The sequence below is a fragment of the Bactrocera dorsalis genome, chromosome 2 (genome assembly GCF_023373825.1).
Source record: "Bactrocera dorsalis isolate Fly_Bdor chromosome 2, ASM2337382v1, whole genome shotgun sequence".
Taxonomy (NCBI): Eukaryota; Metazoa; Arthropoda; class Insecta; order Diptera; family Tephritidae; genus Bactrocera; species Bactrocera dorsalis.
The window spans coordinates 72679597-72700987 of record NC_064304.1 but is presented as its reverse complement, the minus strand read 5'-3'; the positions used below and the strand labels follow the sequence as shown (position 1 = coordinate 72700987).

Sequence of the window (21391 nt, the reverse complement as noted above, 5' to 3'; positions counted from 1 at the left end):
CTTCAGTGAAAAATTAAAAATAAAACTGACAGTGTAAAATAAATATCTTTCTTTAGTGACTATTTACATAATGACGTTATGATAACGAAGCTTATGCCTTGCTGTCAGGTCAGAAATATTCTTATGATTTCACATGTACGTACCCAACACACCCTTTAGCACTGTTTCAAAGCCAAGAATGGTAGAATACATGCTTACGCGACCCCGATTGTGACGTGATTCTTTCCCGTGAAAATTGGTGCACATTTTCGGAAAAGCCGCTCTCCTGAACCTTTACCTTGATTTTTTTTGACGCAATGAATATTTGTGCAGGTCTCTCCAGACTGAATAAGGAAACGAAGCAAAGGGGGGCACAATTGATTACTTTGGCGGTCGGGTAAAAAAAACATTTCGGTCCAAGAGTAGTATGTGCTGATAGGGGAGCTTCTCCAGAGCAGGCATATTGTCAAATATTGACATATACTTACAGAAATGCATAAATAAACAATATTCACTTCAAGAAACACTTCAAACAAGAACTCTTTCTTGAAGCGAATACAACTTGGTCACACATTTTTGCTGATCAAGTAAATAATTCAATTTTTATGCATTATGCAATTAGATAATTAAATATAGCGTATACATACATACATAGAAATGCCTGCACCCTCAGCAAGTTAGGTGTAATAAACAAAATTTATAATATAGAGTGTTTAAGTTAGTAACAAGTATATTTTAATTTTGACATTATTAATCACTATGTACATACAGATGTATAAGTTAAAATCGTTTAGATGATTATCTAACACATACAATATAATAAAAATATCCGTGTCATTTCAGTTTTTAATAACACTGTACTTTATTATAAAAACATTTAACTTTACATCATGTTAATTTAAAGCTAAATGATAAGTTTCAAAACAAACGTTTTCAAAAGTTAATGTTTCAATTACTGGATCGAGGGGGTCACCATGCTAACTGCAGCCCGCGGGATTGTTGTCGAAAACGAAAGTTGAGGAGCGAATTTTGTCGAAAGGTGTTGGCGCGTCGCAGTGAAGAAAAACGGAAGTTGATGCGCGGCTTGTATAGATCGAATTGTATCTGGTCTCCCGTTGTCCATCCTTTTTGAAGAGTGGGTGTATAGGTATGGTGAGTTGTGTTGGTATCATCAGCTGTGGTGAATTAAGCCGTGTAATGGGGTTTCGTCCATAGCTGAGGTATGCTCAGCCGCTCCAGGGTCAGCCTTGGGACCCACGAACCCTTAGCAAAGAAAAATGTTTACTTTTGTAAAGATGTATCCACACCCCTTATGTGGACAGCCAGACCAGCTTGTATTTATACGGCGAATCAGGTGAAAGCGTTTGGATTTGGCGTGCCAGGCGTTGGCTCTTGTTGAAGTGGGCACGGTGATTTCGGTGAGGTGGTGGTGGTCCTTTTGGCTTCTGGTGCGGAGTAGTCACTCCCAGACGCGGTTGACTGTACGATACAGGGCAGTATGCGAAGGAGAAATTATAAAATTAAATATGTCGACCGAACGCGTTGACCTCCGGTTAGCAACTCTTCGCGCACTATTCCTTTTCTCTAGTCTGTACTTACATGCGAGTCGCCTGTTAATCGCGTTAGTTTGGTAACGGTGCACTATGGTGTGCAAGCAGTGGTACTGGCGCTGTTCGAGGCTGCGCAGCTGTGACTGATATATTAACGGTGCACTAGTGTGCAGGCTGCGGTAGCGACGCTGTTCGAGGCAGCGCAGCTGTGACTGATATATTAACGGTGCACTGGTGTGCAGGCTGCTGTAGTGACGCTGCTCGAGGCAGCGCAGCTGTGATATCGCTGTATCGCAACGCAACTGAGACTACGGTCGAGCCATTGCGCGCACACCCCGATTGGTGTGCTACCTTTTCAACGCAATGTCTACAAAAACTAACTACTTCACTTACCACTGCCTATTGCTGCTTGCTGCTGTGTGACCGTCCTGGCTGGCGAGCTGGAAGAAATGATCGCATTCGGTGTGAAGTGCTTGCTTATACAGAAGCATAGCGCAGCTTTGGTCAACGTAGTGAGGTAAATTGTGTGCGTAGCTTTGGTCAATGCAGTGAGTAAAGTTCAGTAAGTGTAGAATATTTCTAGTATGGTGGAAAGCACTATGTTGAGGTATGGTAAGGATAAATGATGTACGGTGTTGGAGTAAATTATTGTAAGGTGGTAAAAGCCACGTTACAGCCGTCTTATTAAGGTGCGCCAGTTTTCCCGAGGAGAGTGGGTGGATGCTTAACTCATTTAAACAGAGAGTAAGAATAAAGAGCTAAGCAAAGAAACTTGAATTTTATTCCCTGGTGACAAATAAAACTTATAAGTGAGGAATACCAAAAAAGATTTTGGTATCCCATTTGAAATTTATTACACCAAAACTGGCGACGGAGGCTAAAAATTACACCCACCCAGCACTGATTTATGGAACTTAATATTATAAATAATAATTAAGCATCAATAAAAGCACGAATTTAAAAAATCGAGCAACATCAATTGTCAAGATTTCACAAATAATTAAAAAGTTAATAATCATCAAAGTTAAAATTGCGTAACAAAACAAAATGAAAACAGAGTGGAAATTAGTAATCCTAAATAAAAGTTTTAACAACAACAGCAGCAACAAAAATAAAAACAACATTATCAACAGCAGCAGCAACAATAACAAGAACAAAAACGTCAACAGCAACAACAATAGCAGAAGTAACAGCAATCACAATTACAACAACATCAATAGCGGCAACAAAAGTAACAGCAGTACCGTCAAAATTCCGATTTCTTTGCCGCGATTTCAAGGTACCGTTGCAAATAGGAGTCCTCCTGATAAAAAATATATGGGGTTATAGGTATCACAAACGCTTAGTCTACGAGATATTCGACCTTGAAGTTCAAAAATTCCCAAAATTGGAACATTTCAAGAAGCTATTTCACCACATTAAACACACTTTACTCACGTTATTCACTTCAAATTAATTAAATTATACTATAAACTTTTAAACAAATCCACATTTTAAATTTTTCGCAGGTTTTTTACCTAAGAAATCTTTATTTTAAAATTTACATTTTACACTCGTAATGAACATCATTTTTGTGCTAAAAATTACGAAGAAATGGAGCGCTGCCATGTGATGATAAGGCAGTTCGCTGAAATTCCTCTTCGCAAAAATTCCTCTACCCATGCAAATGGATATTTTCTTTTTTAAATTTATTAAACAATTAAGTAATATTATGTTGGGGGTATTCAGACCAGGTTTGGTAATTCGTTAGTCGTTCTCGGTAGTTTTTTAGGTGGGTTTTGCTTTTGTAAAATTAACAGATTATCATTTTACCGAGTAACGAAGTACCAGACTTGCAAGTATGATAGTTTTTTCGTTACATCACTCTGCTGTTTTGTTTGCGTTGTTGCCTCAAAAGTTAACTTAATTCATTGCAAAAAAATACATTTAAACAAACAAATTAGTTTATGAAAAAAATTTTCAAAGGTAAGTATTTAATATAATTGAATCAGCTGTTTTGAAACAAAATTTACACCCACTACGTTTAAGTGCTTTAACGAAGTATCAACTAACGAACTATCAAATTAACAAAATCGGTCTGAATACCCCTATTATATAATAATATTATGTATATTGTCACCTAAAATACAAAACAACGTATTATCAAAAATAAATGGTATTCGCTGACAGATCTAATAACGAAAATTTAACCATTTTATAACGAAAACTTAAATTTTGTTTCAATATAAGTGCATGATAACCAAAAAATATAACCACTTTAACAACAATACCCACGACAGCCGGTTCTACGCACCGGAATTGACTGGATTTTAGCCGACCAAGGGCTGTTTTTTCGGTGATCTAACCCCGTTTGGATCGATGAGTATTAATTTGTGTTTGTCGTCATTGGAGCACACAGTTCGCGCGCCGCGCCGCTACTCAACCTCCACGGATCCCAGGAGCTCAATCAGGCAACATTGCTCTCCCTCTGACTTGTTGTGCCGGTTTCAACGTAATACGCAAAGATCGCGAACGAGATAATGGTGGTGACCTAGCCTTCATATTTGCACAACACCGTGCAGTATCGTCTAATCGATGAAGACATCGACCGCAGAGATACTACCCTAGAATGTCAGGGTATAGCTATCCAGTCAGGCGATGTCGAACTCGAAATATTTAATATATACATCCCCCCAGTTACATGTTGCCCTACAGCACCGCTTCCCAAACTTAGTTTTGCCATGACCCGGTAATTTTCACACTGTCCTTTCGTGACCCACTTAATAATATTAAACTCAAGACGGTTACATGAGATTAAATAATACACGTTTAATAATAGTAAGACAAATGTTTTATAAATATTAAATTATAATATTTTAGTATCTTTGGTACTCACTCTTTAGTGCGAAGTATGTAGCTGTTGCTTATTTTTAATTATAGAGTTCAAGTTTGCTGAAATTGCTGAAAGTTTTATTCTGAGGTCGGGTTCCTCTTCCAGTCTGTTTCGATATTTATTTTTAAGGTAAACTAGTGTTGAAAACCCAGCTGCACATTTGTAAGTGGTCACAAAAGGCATTAAAAAATCATTGCTTGATGATCTAGTATTGTGTATTCTTGGCGACAAGATAACCAAAAATCAATCAATGGTCTTGTGTCAAATGTATCCTTGAGTACTGTATCAGTTGACAGTTCACTCAACGAATCGGCATCTGAATCTGAATTCCGTACTACAATTCTATAAGCTCTGTTAGCCGCCCAATCGAACCTCATACAGAATTCAATTTGCACCTTCTCTGTATCTTTAAGTTCTCTGGCTGAGCTTTCGCCTCGCTCTTTTGTTTGAACTTCAGATCAGTTATCAGCGGTGAGTGGAACGAGCGGGCGCGCGGAATGTTGCGGCCTGGTATTTTATTTTGATGGCCCGGTACCGGGTCGCGACCCCGCATTTGGGAAACGCTGCCCTACGGGATATCACCCGAATATAGGTGCGCTACTTCGTGGTGAAACCCGTTTGGTACTAGGCGACTTAAACGCGCACCACGATCTTTGGCATTCCTGCCTGTCAAAAGATCGTAGGGGGATGGAGCTGGCGGAACAGATTGACGATTCGACATTCTGCACAATGAATGACGAAGCCCCAACCAGGTAGGTAGGTAGGTAGGTAGGAGTGCAGCCCTATCGGGCTCAATTAGCACTGATGTGCCATTTTGATACACTGCTCGTGGAACCTCCTGTATCTGCTGTTACGTTCCACCTTCTCTTTCAAACCATTTTAAGGTTTCGATGAAACTACTTATGTCCGATATGCTTTTGGTGGAAATCCATTCAAGGTTTGGTGCTTGGTGGATTCCGAGTGTTTTATGTCGGATCTGTGCCAGAGCTGGGCATTCGCAGAGAAAGTGGAAGATTGTTTCCTTGTTCCCTGCTACTCCGCAGCCACGGCAGATGTCGTTGTAGGGCATACCCATTTTGGACGCATGTTCCCCAAATGGCCAGTGCCCTGTTGTGGTAGCTGTTATTCTGTATATGCTTTTCCTTGACCTATTTAATAGGTCGTTGGTTCTTTTCCTGTCGTATGTTGGCCATAATTGTTTAGCTATGACGCATTTTGTAGTGTTTTTCCACCTGTTGTTAGCAATTTGTTGAAATTGTCTATTGATCTCTCCTTTGATCGATCCTAGCGGGCTCGGTATGAGCTCCGCCTCGGATTCGTTGAGGAAAGCTCCTGCCTTTGCCAACTCATCTGCTTTTTCGTTACCGAAAATGTTCCTGTGGCCGGGAACCCAGATCAAGTTTAGCTGGAGCTTGTCTTTTATTGAGCTTAGCGCTCTCTTGCAGTTGTGAACTATACTGGAATTTGTCATGGGTGAAGACAATGCCAGGAGGGCCGCCTGGCTATCCGTAAATATAGTTGCTTTATGTATATTCCCGTGGTTTTCTAATAGAACTTCGCAGGCTTTTTCTATGCCTAGTACTTCTGCTTGGAAGATGCTAGCCGAGTTCGGTAGACGTATAGAGAGAGATATGCCCAGATCAGCGGAGAATACCCCCGTGCGCACTCCGCAGTCCATTTTGGACCCGTCGGTATAGACTGAGGTGGTACCCTCCTCTGCAATTGAACCTCTTCTCCATTCTCGCCTAGATGGTATCCTCACCTGGAAGTGCCTATTGAAATCCAGCTTTGGGAGAATGTAGTCTGATTTATTAATAGTGAGTTTGTTTAGGATTACGCTATGTCTGTAGTTCTGCTGATTCCAACCTCCCAATTCTTTTATTCTTATCGCCGCAATAGCTGCTGTTTTTTGAATAAAAATGTCCATTGGTAGTTGATGCAAGATCACATTGAGCGCATCAGTCGGACATGACCTGATTGCGCCTGTAACACCCGCACATGCTGCTCTTTGTATTCCATTTAATTTTCTTATGTTGTACAGTTTGTTTAGCGCTGGCCACCATACCAGAGCTCCATATGTGAGTATGGGTCTTATGACCGCCGTGTACATCCACATGATTATACTTGGTTTGAGGCCCCAATTCTTGTTGACAATTTTCTTACAAGTATAGTAGGCCATGTATGCTTTGTTTACTCTTTTTTCTATATTTATTTTCCAGGACAGTTTGGCGTCAATCTCCACCCCCAAATACTTAGCTGTTGGGGATAGAGTGAGTGTTGTGCCGTTTAGTACCGGAAGTTGAAACTGAGGTATTTTGGTTCTGCTAGTGAATAGCATCAGTTCTGTTTTGTTCGGGTTAACTCCTAGACCATTGCTTTTAGCCCATAGGTTTAACCTACGAAGTGCTCTTTCCATAATCTCGCTGACTGTTGAAGGAAACATACCTGATACCAACAACACTATATCGTCTGCATACGCTACTGCTTTCACTCCTCCACCGTTTAATTGGAGGAGTATTTCGTTCAGCGCTACAACCCATGGAAGCGGAGAGAGGACCCCCCCTTGAGGCGTCCCTCTACTCACATAACTTGTTTGTGTTGCAGCGCCGTTTGAAGCTATAATCTTCCTATTCTCAAGCATCGATAGTATCCATCTGCACACAGTGTCATCTATGCCCCCATGCGCCAGAGAATTTATTATCGTATTTACTTCTATGTTATTGAAAGCGCCCTCTATGTCTAGAAAAGCAGCCATGGTGTATTGTTTGTGGTGCAGTGATTTTTCAATCACACTTATCACCTCGTGAAGGGCGGTTTCGGTTGATCGGCCCTTTATGTACGCATGTTGGGACTTCGATAACTTCTCCGCCATTATTGTTCTTACGTGTATATCTATCAGCCTTTCTAGTACCTTCAGCATAAATGAGGTAAGGCTTATAGGTCTAAAATCCTTGGCGTTCTCGTGCGTTCTTCTGCCTGGTTTCGGAAGAAACACAACTTTACTCCTTTTCCAATTTCTTGGGATGTAAGATAGTTGAATGCTTGCTTTGTATATATTTTCAAGCCTTAGAACCATTGGTTCTACCAGTTTCTGCAGCATTATGGGCATAATCCCGTCAGGACCTGCCGCTTTAAATGGTGCAAAACTATTTATGGCATATTTGATTTTTCTTTTGTCTACTATTTGGCTTCGATAGTCAGCTGCGTTCACCGGTGGTTCCGGTTGAACCCTCGTTGAAGGTGTTTGCTGACTCCCGGGGAAGTGTGTTTTGATTAGTACCTCCAGAGACTCTTTTGCCGAGGAGGTCCAATCACTTCCCTCCGCCCTAATGTAGGCAGTATTAATATGGTCTTTGGATAGCATTTTACTCAGCCTAGTGGCTTCTCTGCAACTTTCAATCGATGTGCAGAAAGCTCGCCATGAGTCATTTTTAGCTTTCCTGACTGCTTTTTTGTATTCCTTCATAAGGTCTTTATATGGCTGCCATATTTTAGTTCTAAAACTCTCATTGAAAGCTTTCCTTAGTTGTGTTCTCAAATTCTTGAGTTCACTGTTCCACAAAGGAAGAGACTTTCTCTTTTTCAAAACTGTTAGCGGAGTAGATTTATTAAAAGTTGTGATTAGGATTTTTTCCAACTTCTCTACTTCTGAATCTAGTTCCTCTGTATTTCTGATACTCTTATTGCCTCCCTTTTCGAGGCATTTAGTTGCTATACTGGTAAATTTTCCCCATTCCGTTCTTCTAGGGTTCCGGTATGTGAGAGGCGGACTGTACCTCTCGCGGATGCTGAAGAGTATCCAGGAGTGATCCGACATGGAAGGCTCATCGGACACCCTCCAGTTATCCACAACGAGACTGTCTGTGTCTGTTGATAGCGTGAGGTCTAGAACTTCCTCCCACCCCGGGAACCTATCCGAGCTTGGGAAAATAAAGGTTGGCTTATCTCCCTTGTTGCAAATACTTAGCTTACTATTCAAAATATACTGCAAGAGTGACTCACCTCTGGTGTTTATACTGGAGCTACCCCATACGGTGTGCCTTGCATTTGCATCACACCCTATTAGGACATCATCCTTCTTGTTCTCCTCTACTAGCTTGGTGAGCGGGGCCGGTGGTATATCTTCGTCATGGGCCAAGTAGGCCGAGACCAAGAAGAAGGGCTTTTCCTTCTGTTCCACCTTCACCACTGTGATATCTGCTGTGCTGTAATTAGGACAAAGAAATGCATTTATACTTTTATTGATAAGAATGCATGTCCTAGGTTTACCTCTGTTCCGCGTGTAAAACAGGTTATAATTGCTGCTGTTTAGCCCTTTTATGGAGTCTTCATTGACCCAGGGCTCCTGTATTAGGCTGATGTCGATGCCCCCCTCGTTCTCGAGGGTTGTCAGATTCGCTGTTGCACTCTTCGAGTGCTGCAGGTTAATCTGTACGCATCTTATGCTGTTGTTATTGGGCATCTCGGGGTTCTTCAATGCCCACATTCCTTAGCAACTGGCTGGCGTCGTCGACCTCTTCCGTGTCGTCTTCGTCAGCCGCTTTGTCGCCTTGGAAGATTTTTATTCTTGCCTTGCGTATTCCGAAGCTGATTTTGTTGTCAGTCTTCTTCAGAGCCTCAATGGACTCATCACAAATGGCCACTAGTATTGGCTTGCTTGCTTTGTTCGGGTTTTCCTCCTTTATAAGCTGCCACTCATCTATACCAGGTATAGATTTGTTCTGCAGCTTAATGCACCTCAGGAGTTTTTCGCCTGGCTCCTCTAGTGGGGGTAACCAAATGCGAGCCCGAGGCCTCTTTGGAATATCCCTGGCGGGTATAAGCCTCAATTGGAGACCTACAAAGGCGTTGCTAATTTTAGCAACACTACCCGTCAGAAAATCCAGCGAGGCCTGGTCCGCGCACTTGATGACCCTGTAGCCCCTGAGGGTCTCAGAGGAGTCAAACTCCGGGTGGGGACCCGCAGGATTGTCGAGTACATAGCTTAGCACCATACTCGACAATCTGACATCTATCTCCACCCATCTCTCCTGAATAGTGCTCGGAGAGGAGGATTTCCCATCTATTATGGCCACCTGCAGGCTATCCCTGGCTACATCGCAGAAATGCCTTGCCGTTGTTGTGCTGCAGTGTTCACCCTCACTCCTCCTCAGTTTTTTGGGCTGAGCTCCGGGTACTTCTGTGGTGGAGCGATTTCTCTTCTGAGAAGTGCTCTCTCGTTTGCTCTCTTCTTGAGGTTGTGATTGCTTCCTTTTCAGGTAGCTCTCATATTCCTCTACAATAGATTTGAGGCGCTTTGTTTCAGCCTCATCAACTGGGGTACCGGCTGCCTGATCTTTGGCTATCTTCCCTAGTATGAAGACTGCCCTCTGGTACCGGTTTTTCCTCAGCTGATTCTGGGATTTTTTTCTTTTCTTTCTGCTGTCTTTAGCCGCCAGTGCACTTTGGTTAGTGCTCATGGCAGCCTTGGAGGTGGACGCCTTCTCCTTAAAGTTTGATGGTTTGTCTGCTGTATCTACCGGTGTACTTTGGTTGGTACGTCCGGTAGTACTCTTACTTGTCTCCTGGCTGGAGGCAAGCAATTCGTCCTCTTCGGATTCCGTGATCGGATTCCTATAATTCATGTCCGTAGTCGTCGCTGTTGTCGTCGTCATGGTTGTTGTTGTAGTTGTTGTTGTTGTTGTTAAATTGTTTGTTACATTCATGTTTTGGTCCCACGAGTAATCCGGAAAGGGTTGGTCACTCGTCCGCAGAGCCGGTATACGGACAGAAGGCGATTTATACCTCCGACCTCGCCCGGGCATCGGAGGGGACCGTTCGCGATCAGCTATTTATTACCCCCCGCTGACCATTCAGCCCTCGGCAAGGGTACCTCGACACCTTGGCTTAGGGTGGTGTTGGTTCGGGTATCCTCACAATTCCACAATAGGAGATGGGCGTAAAACCTAGGGTTTATTCATCCATTTCACTATTGTGGGAAATTATGAAGTGTCCCTCTTAGTTCGTAAGATTAGAGTGCGTTTCCTTTGGGATGCACACTTTATTCTTACTTAAGCCCCTTCGCCACGGCAAGGCGACCAACTTCAAAGAGGCGACCAACTCCAACCAGAGTTATGGGCACTTGTAATAGCTCGCCGGATGTTACCATTGCTAGCGGTGGTCTGATAAACAGCATAACCTGGCGACCTATGCTAACTCTCGCATCATACCATTTGCCCATAATTATCTCGATCGAGAAGCCTCCTGATTTTGTTTCTGTGGACAACCGCACCTTCATTAACTTTAACAAAGCGGGTTGGCTTTAGGATACCATCATATTCATATTAAGAATATATATAATTATTGCCGCCGCAAACTTATAGTTTTCGAGATATTTTCATTTAAAGTTGAAAATTTTGCAACTTTTATCTTGCAATTTCTCGATTTCTAGTAATTATTTCTTTCATATTATGCACTTTTTACACACTTACACTTCAATACATTGTTTCTACATACTTATTATTCAGTAATTATTTAGATATTTGCTTAAAAAAAGTATTTTACACAAATTTTATTAGATGCACAATAACAAAAGTGTTCCGTGTTGACGGATAATAAGTGTTGCCATAATTACACATTTATCAAACGAATAAAAATTAATAAAAAATAGGTATATACCCCAATTCAATATCCCTTTTCTTGCTATATCATGAGTAAAAAGCAGAAAAGAGATTTACTCGAAAAAAAACTTAACACACCCCTGTGTTGGATCGGCCAGAGTTATTTTTTTTGAAGCGTGGCCTTAGGCCGCCCTCGCGAAAAGGAGTTTTACTCAAAAAAAATCTTGACACACCCTGGTGTTGTATCGGCCAGAGTTATTTTTTTTGAAGCGCGGCAGAAGGCCGCCAGCGCAAAAAGGAGTTTTACTCAAAAAAAGCCTGTCACACCCGGGTGTTGGATCGGCCAGAGTTATTTTTTTTGAAGCGCGGCCGCCAACGCAAAAACGAGTTTTACTCAAAAAAGTCCCGACACACCCTGGTGTTGTATCGGCCAGAGTTATTTTTTTCGAAGCGCGGCAGAAGGCCGCCAGCGCAAAAAGGAGTTTTACTCAAAAAAAGCCTGTCACACCCGGGTGTTGGATCGGCCAGAGTTATTTTTTTTGAAGCGCGGCCGCCAACGCAAAAACGAGTTTTATTCAAAAAAGTCTTGACACACCCTGGTGTTGTATCGGCCAGAATTATTTTTTTTTGAAGCGCGGCAGAAGGCCGCCAACGCAAAAAGGAGTTTTACTCAAAGAAAAGCCTGTCACATCCCGGTGTTGGATCGGCCAGAGTTATTTTTTTTGAAGCGCGGCCGCCAACGCAAAAAGGAGTTTTACTCAAAAAAAAATCCTGACACATCCCAGTGTTGGATCGGTCAGGTTTATTTTGTCCTGCATTTGATTTCTTTTAATTTATTTTTAGTTTTAGCTAATGAGCGCGACACCTTACGCCATGCCGATCCCGGGGATCCCCGAATAAGGGATCTCAATTTTGAGATTCGGCGTATGGTAAACCATCATAAGCGGACGAAATGGCTAGAGCACCTGAAGTCCTGTAACCTCTCCACCGGTGTGAGTAAGCTTTGGGCTACTGTCAAAGCTTTGTCTAACCCGAAGAGACATGACGACCGAGTTGAAGTTCAATTCATGCTTCTTCGGACCCGAAGAAGTGCGCGAGCTATTTTAGCCGGCAGTTTATACTGCACCCTTCGGTAAACAAAGCTAAACGATGTGTTAACTGACGGCTGCGCAAAATGCCAAACGAAGGCGCGCCATTTACTTTCACCGATGAGAAGGGTCAGGGGTTATCAACAAAGCAAAATCTTCCAAATCCATTGGACCTGATCGAATCAACATGCTAATGCTAAATCATCTAGGCTCGACGGGAGTAAGATATCTCACCGAGGTCCTCAACCTGTCGCTGACCACTCCTCAAATACCCGATGTGTGGAAAGTCGGAAGAGTGGTCCCTCTACTGAAACCTGGGAAACCCGCCAACAAAAGGGAATCTTATCGTCCGATAACTCTCCTCTTCCCAGTAGTGAAGACATTTGAGGCCTTGCTACTCCCGACCTTCACTCACCACCTGAGTCTAGCCAGCCACCAGCATGGATTCCGAAAAGTGCACAGCACTTAGCGTCATAAACGCTCAGATAGTTCTTGGCCTTAACCAGAAACCACCCTGCGAAAGAACGAACCTCGTAGCGTTGGACCTGTCAAAAGCTTTTGACACAGTCAATCACACAAGGCTACAGCAGGACATTGAAAAAACTACGCTCCCTCAAGGGCTAAAGAGGTGGACCATGAACTATCTGGACGGTCGTCAGTCATCCGTACTATTTCGAGGCGAAACATCTAAACTGAGAAGAATAGAACAGGGGTTGCGGAGGGTGGTGTCCTCTCCCCGCTACTGTTTAACTTCTACATCTCAAAACTCCCGAAACTATCAGAGGGACCTTTCTCGTTTCTTCACTGCACGGAACCTCACACTTTCCCCCACCAAATCCACAGCGACCATATTTACAAACTGAACGAAGGAGTACAAACTTGAGCTTAATATTGCAGTCGACGGCGTCAAAATTCCGACTGTCAATAATCCTAAGATTTAAGGTGTAACTTTCGATAGTCTATGCTCCTTCTCTCCCCATACGACCGCGATTATCGCCAAGGTACAGAGCCGCAACAAAATCCTCAAGTCGCTAGCCGGCAGCACATGAGGAAAAGACAAAGAAACGTTGTTGGCAACATAGAAAGCAATCGACCGGCCGGTCCTCAACTACGCAGCACCGATATGGTCGCCTGGATGCAGTGGTACGCAGATGAGGAAACTTCAGACCTGTCAAAATACTGCACTCCGTACCACGACGGGATGCCTTTTGATGTCTCCCATAGAACACCTACACAGTGAGACGTTTATGCTCCCAGTTAAGGAGCATAATGAACTCCTCTCCAAGCAGTTCCTGCTGGGATGTTTTCGCAGAAATCACCCCTGCAGCCAACTGCTTATAGCGGAACCGCCTCCTAGGAACATCAAAAGGTCTTTCCCTGACTACGTCGACGCCGTCGTGCAGTACGCCGGCCGGACTTCGGACGCAACTGACATTCGACAGGCACTGACCGCCATTCACAGCGGAGCCATCAACACCTTCACCGACTGGCAATGGCGTGAATGGCGTACTTGGGGTCAAATCACCACCCATAGCAGACGAAGAGCTCCAGCTGCCGCGAGAAACGCGAGTGACCCTAGCACAACTTCGTTCCGGATACTGTAGCAGGACCCTGACATACCCAATATATGTCCTGCATGCAACGAGTCTGACCACCTCTTTGCATGCCCTACGAACCCTACTCATCTAAAACCCTTCTCCCTATGGTCCGACCCCGTCGAAACAGCACGTTTCCTGGGCCTCCCGTTAGATGACGTCGACGACAACACAAGTGACCATTACCATCCGAACGGGGATTAGATATTCCGCTAAAACAACAACAACAACCACTTTATAAAGAAAACGCAATATATTTTTTATTTTTAACGCAGAAAGGAGTACTATGCGAAAGTATTTCAGTCATCCCGATATTATACAAATTTTATAATATTATCATAGAGTTTTAGTTATTTGTGTTTATTAAATATAAATCACATATTGAACATATACATACATGTGTATATGAAAAAAGTGTTCACAACTCAATTATAACTTGAAAATGTTGGAAAATATTTTTTTATTACAGTAAATATAGAAAAAAGAATCAGGCGAAGAAACAAACAAAGAAAAATGGTTAAAAATCCTACATATTTGCTGTTTAAGATGTGGCAACGCTCGTTTTCCTCATAATTGTAAACCATCTAACCTTTTCAACGATGAGTGTACCAAGTGATTTTTAAATTAATAGATTTAGGTAAAATATAGAAAAATAAAAGTGAAATGTGAAGTTATTTCAATGCTTAGAGTGTATATTTAAATACACAGAGTTAAAAACGTGAAAAAATTTTGTTAAAAATAGAGAAATACCATGTGTTATTAGTGCACGTTTTTGAACTTCTAATCGTGAATATTTTACAAAATATAAGTTATTTTTATATTATTTTGAATATTCCTCCTCTGCAGTAGCTCCCCTATCCGCACATACCCCAGAACCAAATAAGGGTAAGACAACAAATAAATACAAATAAATTTTTTAGAATAAAGCTTAGTATCCAGCTCTCAAGAAATGCAAAAACATCATATAAAAAACGCTTAAGAAATGGCCAAGAAAATTTCCTGCGGTAAATTTTTTGGTACTGGTATGCAGCTCTAAAGAAATCTACTAATTTTTAATAAATTTTTTCAATAAAATACGAATATGGCAAACCTGGTTTTGCGAAGAAACATGAAATCAACAATTGTTTCTTGAAGGAAATTCAAAGTAATCGCTAAATTCATCCTAATTAGTTAAAATCATTATTATGAAGTATATTTCATTTTGAAATTGTGTATAAAACTTACCAATTATCAACAAGTTTCCTTAAATCGCAATGAAAATACTTATGTTACTATACACATACGTACATACATATTACGCACAAAGTTTATTTTCTTTGTTTATTCTCTCTTGCTCTTCTAATGTGGATCATTCACAATCCGTAACCAGATGTCAACACCATTTGAAGAAATAATTGGGGTACTCACAACCTGTCGTAAAGCATCGTAAAATCGTAAAATTATAAATTTTTACACTTGTTTAAAAAAATTGTTGTTGGATTTCATACAAAAATGAGTTTACACATTTACAATTTTCAATGCTATGTTTTCGAATCGTTATAACTTACAACTTTATGAGACTTGTGAATTGCACAAATGTATTTTTTTTTCTTGAGCAATTACTTGAGAGCTGGATACGAACCTTTAGATAAGTGTTTTTACTACAAGAGTAGCCAGCACCTCTTAAACCGCACAAGATCAATTGAAATATACAACAGGTACTTCTTACACAAAATAAACTTGAAACAAAATTCTCTCAAAATGGAAGCATCTACCATACTATTTTTTCAACTAATTTTAAGCTGTATTAATGGAATCGCAGAATTTGACGGAAGAGATCCGAACCATTAATGGATTTTTTAGGCAAATTCAAATTCAAAGTCATATTACCCACAATATTAATTTTTGACGCAAATAATCAAACATTTTTTTTCAATTATCTGAAAGGAAGATGCGTAGGAAAAACAAGGGAAATAATTCACAGATATGGACAAGTTAGTGATTGGGAAACATTGAAAAAATACTTTTGGGCAATTGCGGGGAAAAGAAAAGTTCAGCGGAGCTTATGGATGAGTTGAAAACCATCAGTCTCGACTCAACAAGAAAAAACTATTATTTTAAAATAAATAAAATTAGGAATAAACTACATAATAGAATATTAGCGCATAATTTCTCAACGAATGAAGTTAACAAGATAGCGCTGAAATCATTTAAGGAACATCTCCCGGATCCCACTAAAACTATTATAGCAAGCAACCCGGATAGTCTAGATAAGCCATAAAAAATAAAATTAGAAGCAGGACATGAAGGCTTCGCAGCGCTAGGGTAACAAAGGAAGGATCCCAACCAAATTATAAATAATATTCTCGCTTATAACAGTAGTTATAATAGATATAATAATAATATGCCACGCTACAGATCTAATGGCGCCTATGTCTCAAGAAAGAAAAATAACAATAATAATATGGCTATGTAGCAAGAAATGTAGATAATAACTATAACAGTGGTAACGGATCAAGCCAAACTAGAATGTTAAACCAAACAAAAAACACAAATTATAACCAGCAGGAAAATTTTAGCTCACGGAGAAACTTTAATCAACAAAGAGACGGGAATCAAACGCGAAATTATAACCAATCAGGAAATTATAATGGGTCTGCAATATATAATCGAAATAAACCACAACCAATAGATATTGGCAATGCAAATACAAATTTTCTGTGGGATATACCCATAAGAAAGTTATATTTCATCATTGGCTCTGGAGCAGAGTTCAGTCTGATCAACGAAAATATTTGTAACCCGAAATGGAAGATTAAAGTAGATGTGCGAGTCGCAGCAATTGGAAGAAAAATGGAAGTTAAGAAACTTTGTAGATTCTCAATATTTATAGAATTTAAGGGGGTATTCTACTCTAAAATCAAATTTTGGGCAGTTTTTTGAATTTTATTAAAAAAAAAATTATGGTGTTTTTATTGATATCTTAAGAATACAGAAACAAAATTTTCCAAAAAATATTAAAAATTAAAATAAATAGAGGGGGAGAGACAGGTGTAAAAAAAAATGGCGCATCATGGTGACATTGATCCTGACCCTACTGGTGGTCTGAAAAAAAAATAAAAAGAAATTCTTAATCAGTAAGGATGCTGTTATAGTCTCTATTTCAGGGAACACGAAATTTTTTTTTTGAAAAATGGCGATTGCCTGACAATAAAAATCATTTTTTACGTTTTTTTTTGAAATTCCTGAACTTTTTTTAAAATTAAAAAAAAGGATTAAGGATTATATAAAGATATAGGATAAAGGATTATATAAAGAAGGTTCACACAAAATTTCAAGTAAATCGGTTGTATAGAACTTGAGATAATGCCGGTACCGTGTGGAAAGAAGTAGTTTCGAAAAAAACGCGTTTAAAAAAGTGAGTCTACCTACCTACCAGGCTAGGTACTGCGTCACTAAAGTAACTGCAGCTCTTAAAATTATTTTAATTTTTAAAAATCCTTTGGAGGATATGTTCTTAAGGGTCTAAACTTTAATCATATAAAAAAAAAATCGAGTTTTTCAAAATTCTAGAGTAGAATATCCCCTTAATGAAAAAGTATTCATATGTTAATTCTTTGAATGTACAGTAGAAACTCGTTTATCCGGCCCTCAGTTATACGGATTCGCGATTATCCGGACTACCAATCGCGACCAATTTATATGTACCTACGTAGAAATTATGGAATCATGAACGTGTCGGAACTTGCATATTCCGCTCGAGCAGTGTGGGGTCGCTGCCGCTGCCCCGCGCGTTTTTCTGCGTGTGTTTGTTGTTGTGCCGGTGCACTGAGAGGAAATATATGCAATTCTTGCACCATGCAAGGGGTTTGCAAGAGCGAGAGAATACCCCTAGAGTAATACTGTGAGTCTACTACAACTGAAACGAATTCGTGATATAGCAGCAATGAAGAGAAAAAGTTGCTTACGTTAAATGACAATTACCATTTTAAACCAAATTAAACTTATTACCTACCTACTTATTTCATGATTACCAAATGCAAATTACCAAATACATATTGTAGACAAATTATTCGTACATACGTACCTAAATATTTTATTGTATTTCATGATTAATGCTGCAGTTTAGTATTACGTATGTAGTGTAATCTAAGAAAATATGTACATACATACATAAGTAAGTGTTCATTTCTTAATAAACATTGATTTTCATTGCAGGATATGAATATCTATTTGTTTTTCTTCATACATTCGATTATCCGGATTTTCGATTATCCGAATGCCTATCGACAACAATTAGTCCGGTTAATCGAGTTTCTACTGTATTATATATTACAGGTAAAGAAAATGTAATTGCAGATGGTCTAAGCAGACTAAATTACGAAAATAATAATATAATAGAATTAAATTTAAATGAAATATTCAACGACGACGACATAGATACTGTACATAGCGCAGAAACGGACAGTACATACTTTATAAAAATAACAGAAAATGCAATCAACATATATAAAAACCAACTTATAATTCAAAGGGCGCAAAGGCAATCAATTACAAAGAAAATAATACATCAAAGGAAAATAAGAAACATAATAAACGTAACACTTGAAAGCGACATTTTAAAAATAATGCAAGAGAACCTACCCGAAAAAGGATTAATCGTAATTTACTGCCCAGATGACAAATTATTTCTACAAATTCAAGAGTTATATATAAAATTTTTCGCAAATAATGCAAATCTAAAAATAATGAAATCAAACATAATTTTAAAAGATATAACAGACAAAGGAGAACTTTTAACTTTGATAGAAGAGAAACACCCGGAAAATAATCACAGGGGAATAAATGAAATATTTGAAGAAATAAAAAAAACCCACTACTACCCCAAATTACAAAAAGAAATACAGAAATACATCAATAATTGTGAAATATGCAATAAGGCGAAGTTCAACAGAAACCCTATCAAACATAGTTTAAATATTACGGAAACTCCTAAAAAACATAATGAAATTGTTCATTTTGATATTTGGTACCCACAAAGAGGCATAATGTACCTCACAAGCATCGACAAATTAACAAAATATGCAACAGCCAAATCATTAAAAGACAGAACTTGGATATCAATTGTAAATGCCATAAAAGAAAGAATTCAATATTTAGGCAAACCGGAAACTTTAGTAACAGATAATGAATTAGATACAGTACCAATAAAACAATTCTTAAAAGATAATAAAATAAACCTACACCTAACGACCACTTATAACAAAACAGGAAATGCAGATGTTGAAAGATTACACTTAACTTTGAATGAACACTTAAGACTTTTTAATGCTGATGTAAATAACAATGATAATCTGAAAGAGAAAGAATTCAAAGCAATAACTGCTTATAATAATACCATACATTCTACGACAAAAAAGAGGCCAATTGATTTCATAAATAACTTACTTTCCGAACAAGAACTAAACAAACTCGCGGAAAAATTACAAAAGCAAAAAGAAAATATAATGAATAATATCAATAAAAAAGAAAACAGGGTAAACATACAAGATTTTCAGAATAAATATATAAAGAATCATAGAGTTAGCAAAGCACAACCAAGTGTAGAGAAACACCGTACTCGTGTGCACAGTCGAACACTTATATATAATAATACAAAACTTTATTGTGAATATAAGAAAAATGTTACACTTATTCAACTTTACTGGATGTTCTCAAATATTTCGTTTATGTTGCTCACTCGCTGACGGTTGCTCGTTGACTGTGTCTTTGGTTGCTGCCACTTGCTTTATTTTATTTGACACTTGATGGGCAACAGAGTTGCCATCGCTTACAGTCGGCTTTCCTGACCCAATGTGGCGCCCTCGCCCATGGTGCTCTCATCTTCGTTGTCTATGTCGTCTATGTCGTCTGGATCATCTGGTGGTAACATGCACCAAGTTTTAAGTTGATCTGATGCAAATACGGCTTTGTAGTGACGTTGCGTTCGCTCGGCATGAGGTAAGTCTTCAATTACAGAACGATCATTTGGCAGGACTTTGGTGATGATGAATGGTCCTCTGAATCGTGGTTCTAGTTTACGTGATGTACCGGAGCTTATTGGTTCGTTTGTAGTCAATACGAGATCACCTTCGTTGTACGTCTTCGGTTGATTATGCTTTGCGTCATATAGCTTCTTGGCTTGTGCTCTTACGTCGTTTATTCGTTGAGCTGTGTCGACTCGTAGTTGCTGTAGGTCGGTGTCGTTTATCAGGTCAACATCGTCTTGAAGTGCCTGGATAAGTTGATTCTGCAGGATGTCTCGAGGCACGTACCCATAAAGTAGTCGGAATGGTGTACAACCTGTGGTTTTATTCGGGATGATATTAATGCTCCATTGTATTTGACGTAATTTGTCGTCCCATCGTCTTTCGTCATCAGTAGAAGGTAGTAGCATGGATAGGATGACGCGGTTTGCTCGTTCAGCGTGTCCGTTAGCGCGTGGCGTCCGCACTCCGTTGAGAATATGTTTGACGTTGTTTTCATCGCAAAACTTTTGGAACGCTTTTGAAGTGAAGGCCGTTCCTCGGTCGGATATGATACGTTCAGGCATTCCTAGATAGCTCGTGATCTCAAGCAATACCGGAATTACATGGCTTGTTGCGGTACTCTTGACTGCTCGTAGGATTGTGAATTTGGTAAATGAATCTACAATTACCAACACATGCTCGTTGCGTTTTGAACTTTTTGGGAACGGACCCAAATGATCAATGTGTATTGTCGTGAACGGTATTGGCTTAACGTTGTCGTAGTGATATCGACCCTCACGTCGTCCGCCAGGGGTTTTATTTAAAGCACGACCCACACATGAGTTGATGTAGCTCTTTACGTAATTGCGCATCCGAGGAAACCAGAAGAGATTGAGAATTCGTTTCATTGTTTTGTCAACGCTCATATGACCTGCCTTATCGTGGCATTCGTGCAGTATTTGGAACCTTAATTGCTTTGGAACAACCCATAGTAGTTTGTTGTCGTGTTTTCGATATAGGCGTCCCAGTTCAACAACGTAGTCGGGATATTCTGGCTTCACCTCATTCTGTATTTCGTTAACGATGTTTCTTATTTTCTCGTCTTGTAGCTGAACACTAAACAACCAATCTGGCTGGTCGATAATCATCTTGGAAATTTTGAGATCAGCGGCATCTATTTCGTGTGCATCTTCATAAGGTGCACGGCTCAACGCATCGACATGGGCCATACGAGCTCCTGGTCGATGTTGAATTTCAATGTCGAATTCTTGGATTCTCAACCACCATCGGGTAATGCGTGGTATAAGCTCTCGCTTCTCCATCGTTGTTCGTAAAGCGTTGCAATCGGTAATAACTTTGATCTTCTTTCCGTATACGTAGTATTTGAATCTTTCCAATGATTCCACAATCGCTAATGCTTCGAGTTCATAGCTATGGAAACGTTTTTCGTTGTCTGTAGTAGGGCGACTAAAATATGAGATCGGGTGCAGTTGTCCATTCTCGACTTGCAACAAAACGCTTGCAAGGCCGATAGAGCTTGCGTCTGTATGTAGTTCGTGTTCGGCTTCGATGCGGTAGTTGACCATGGTTGGTTTCGATGATAATGCGGTTTTGAGTTCGTTGAATGCTGACTCTTGCTGTAGTCCCCATGCGAATGCGGTGTTGTTGCGTAGCAATTTGCGTAATGGTTCAGAAATAATGGAATAACCAGCGACGAATTT

At 40.0% G+C, this 21391-nt stretch overlaps 1 protein-coding gene and 1 pseudogene across 1 annotated transcript in view; both read left to right on the top strand.

Moving 5' to 3' along the window:
* Positions 1 to 21391, top strand: part of LOC125776652 (uncharacterized) — a 185105-nt gene that overhangs the window by 138243 nt on the left and 25471 nt on the right. The gene's annotated exons all lie outside the window — the stretch shown is intronic.
* Positions 12529 to 15274, top strand: LOC125776657 (uncharacterized; annotated as a pseudogene).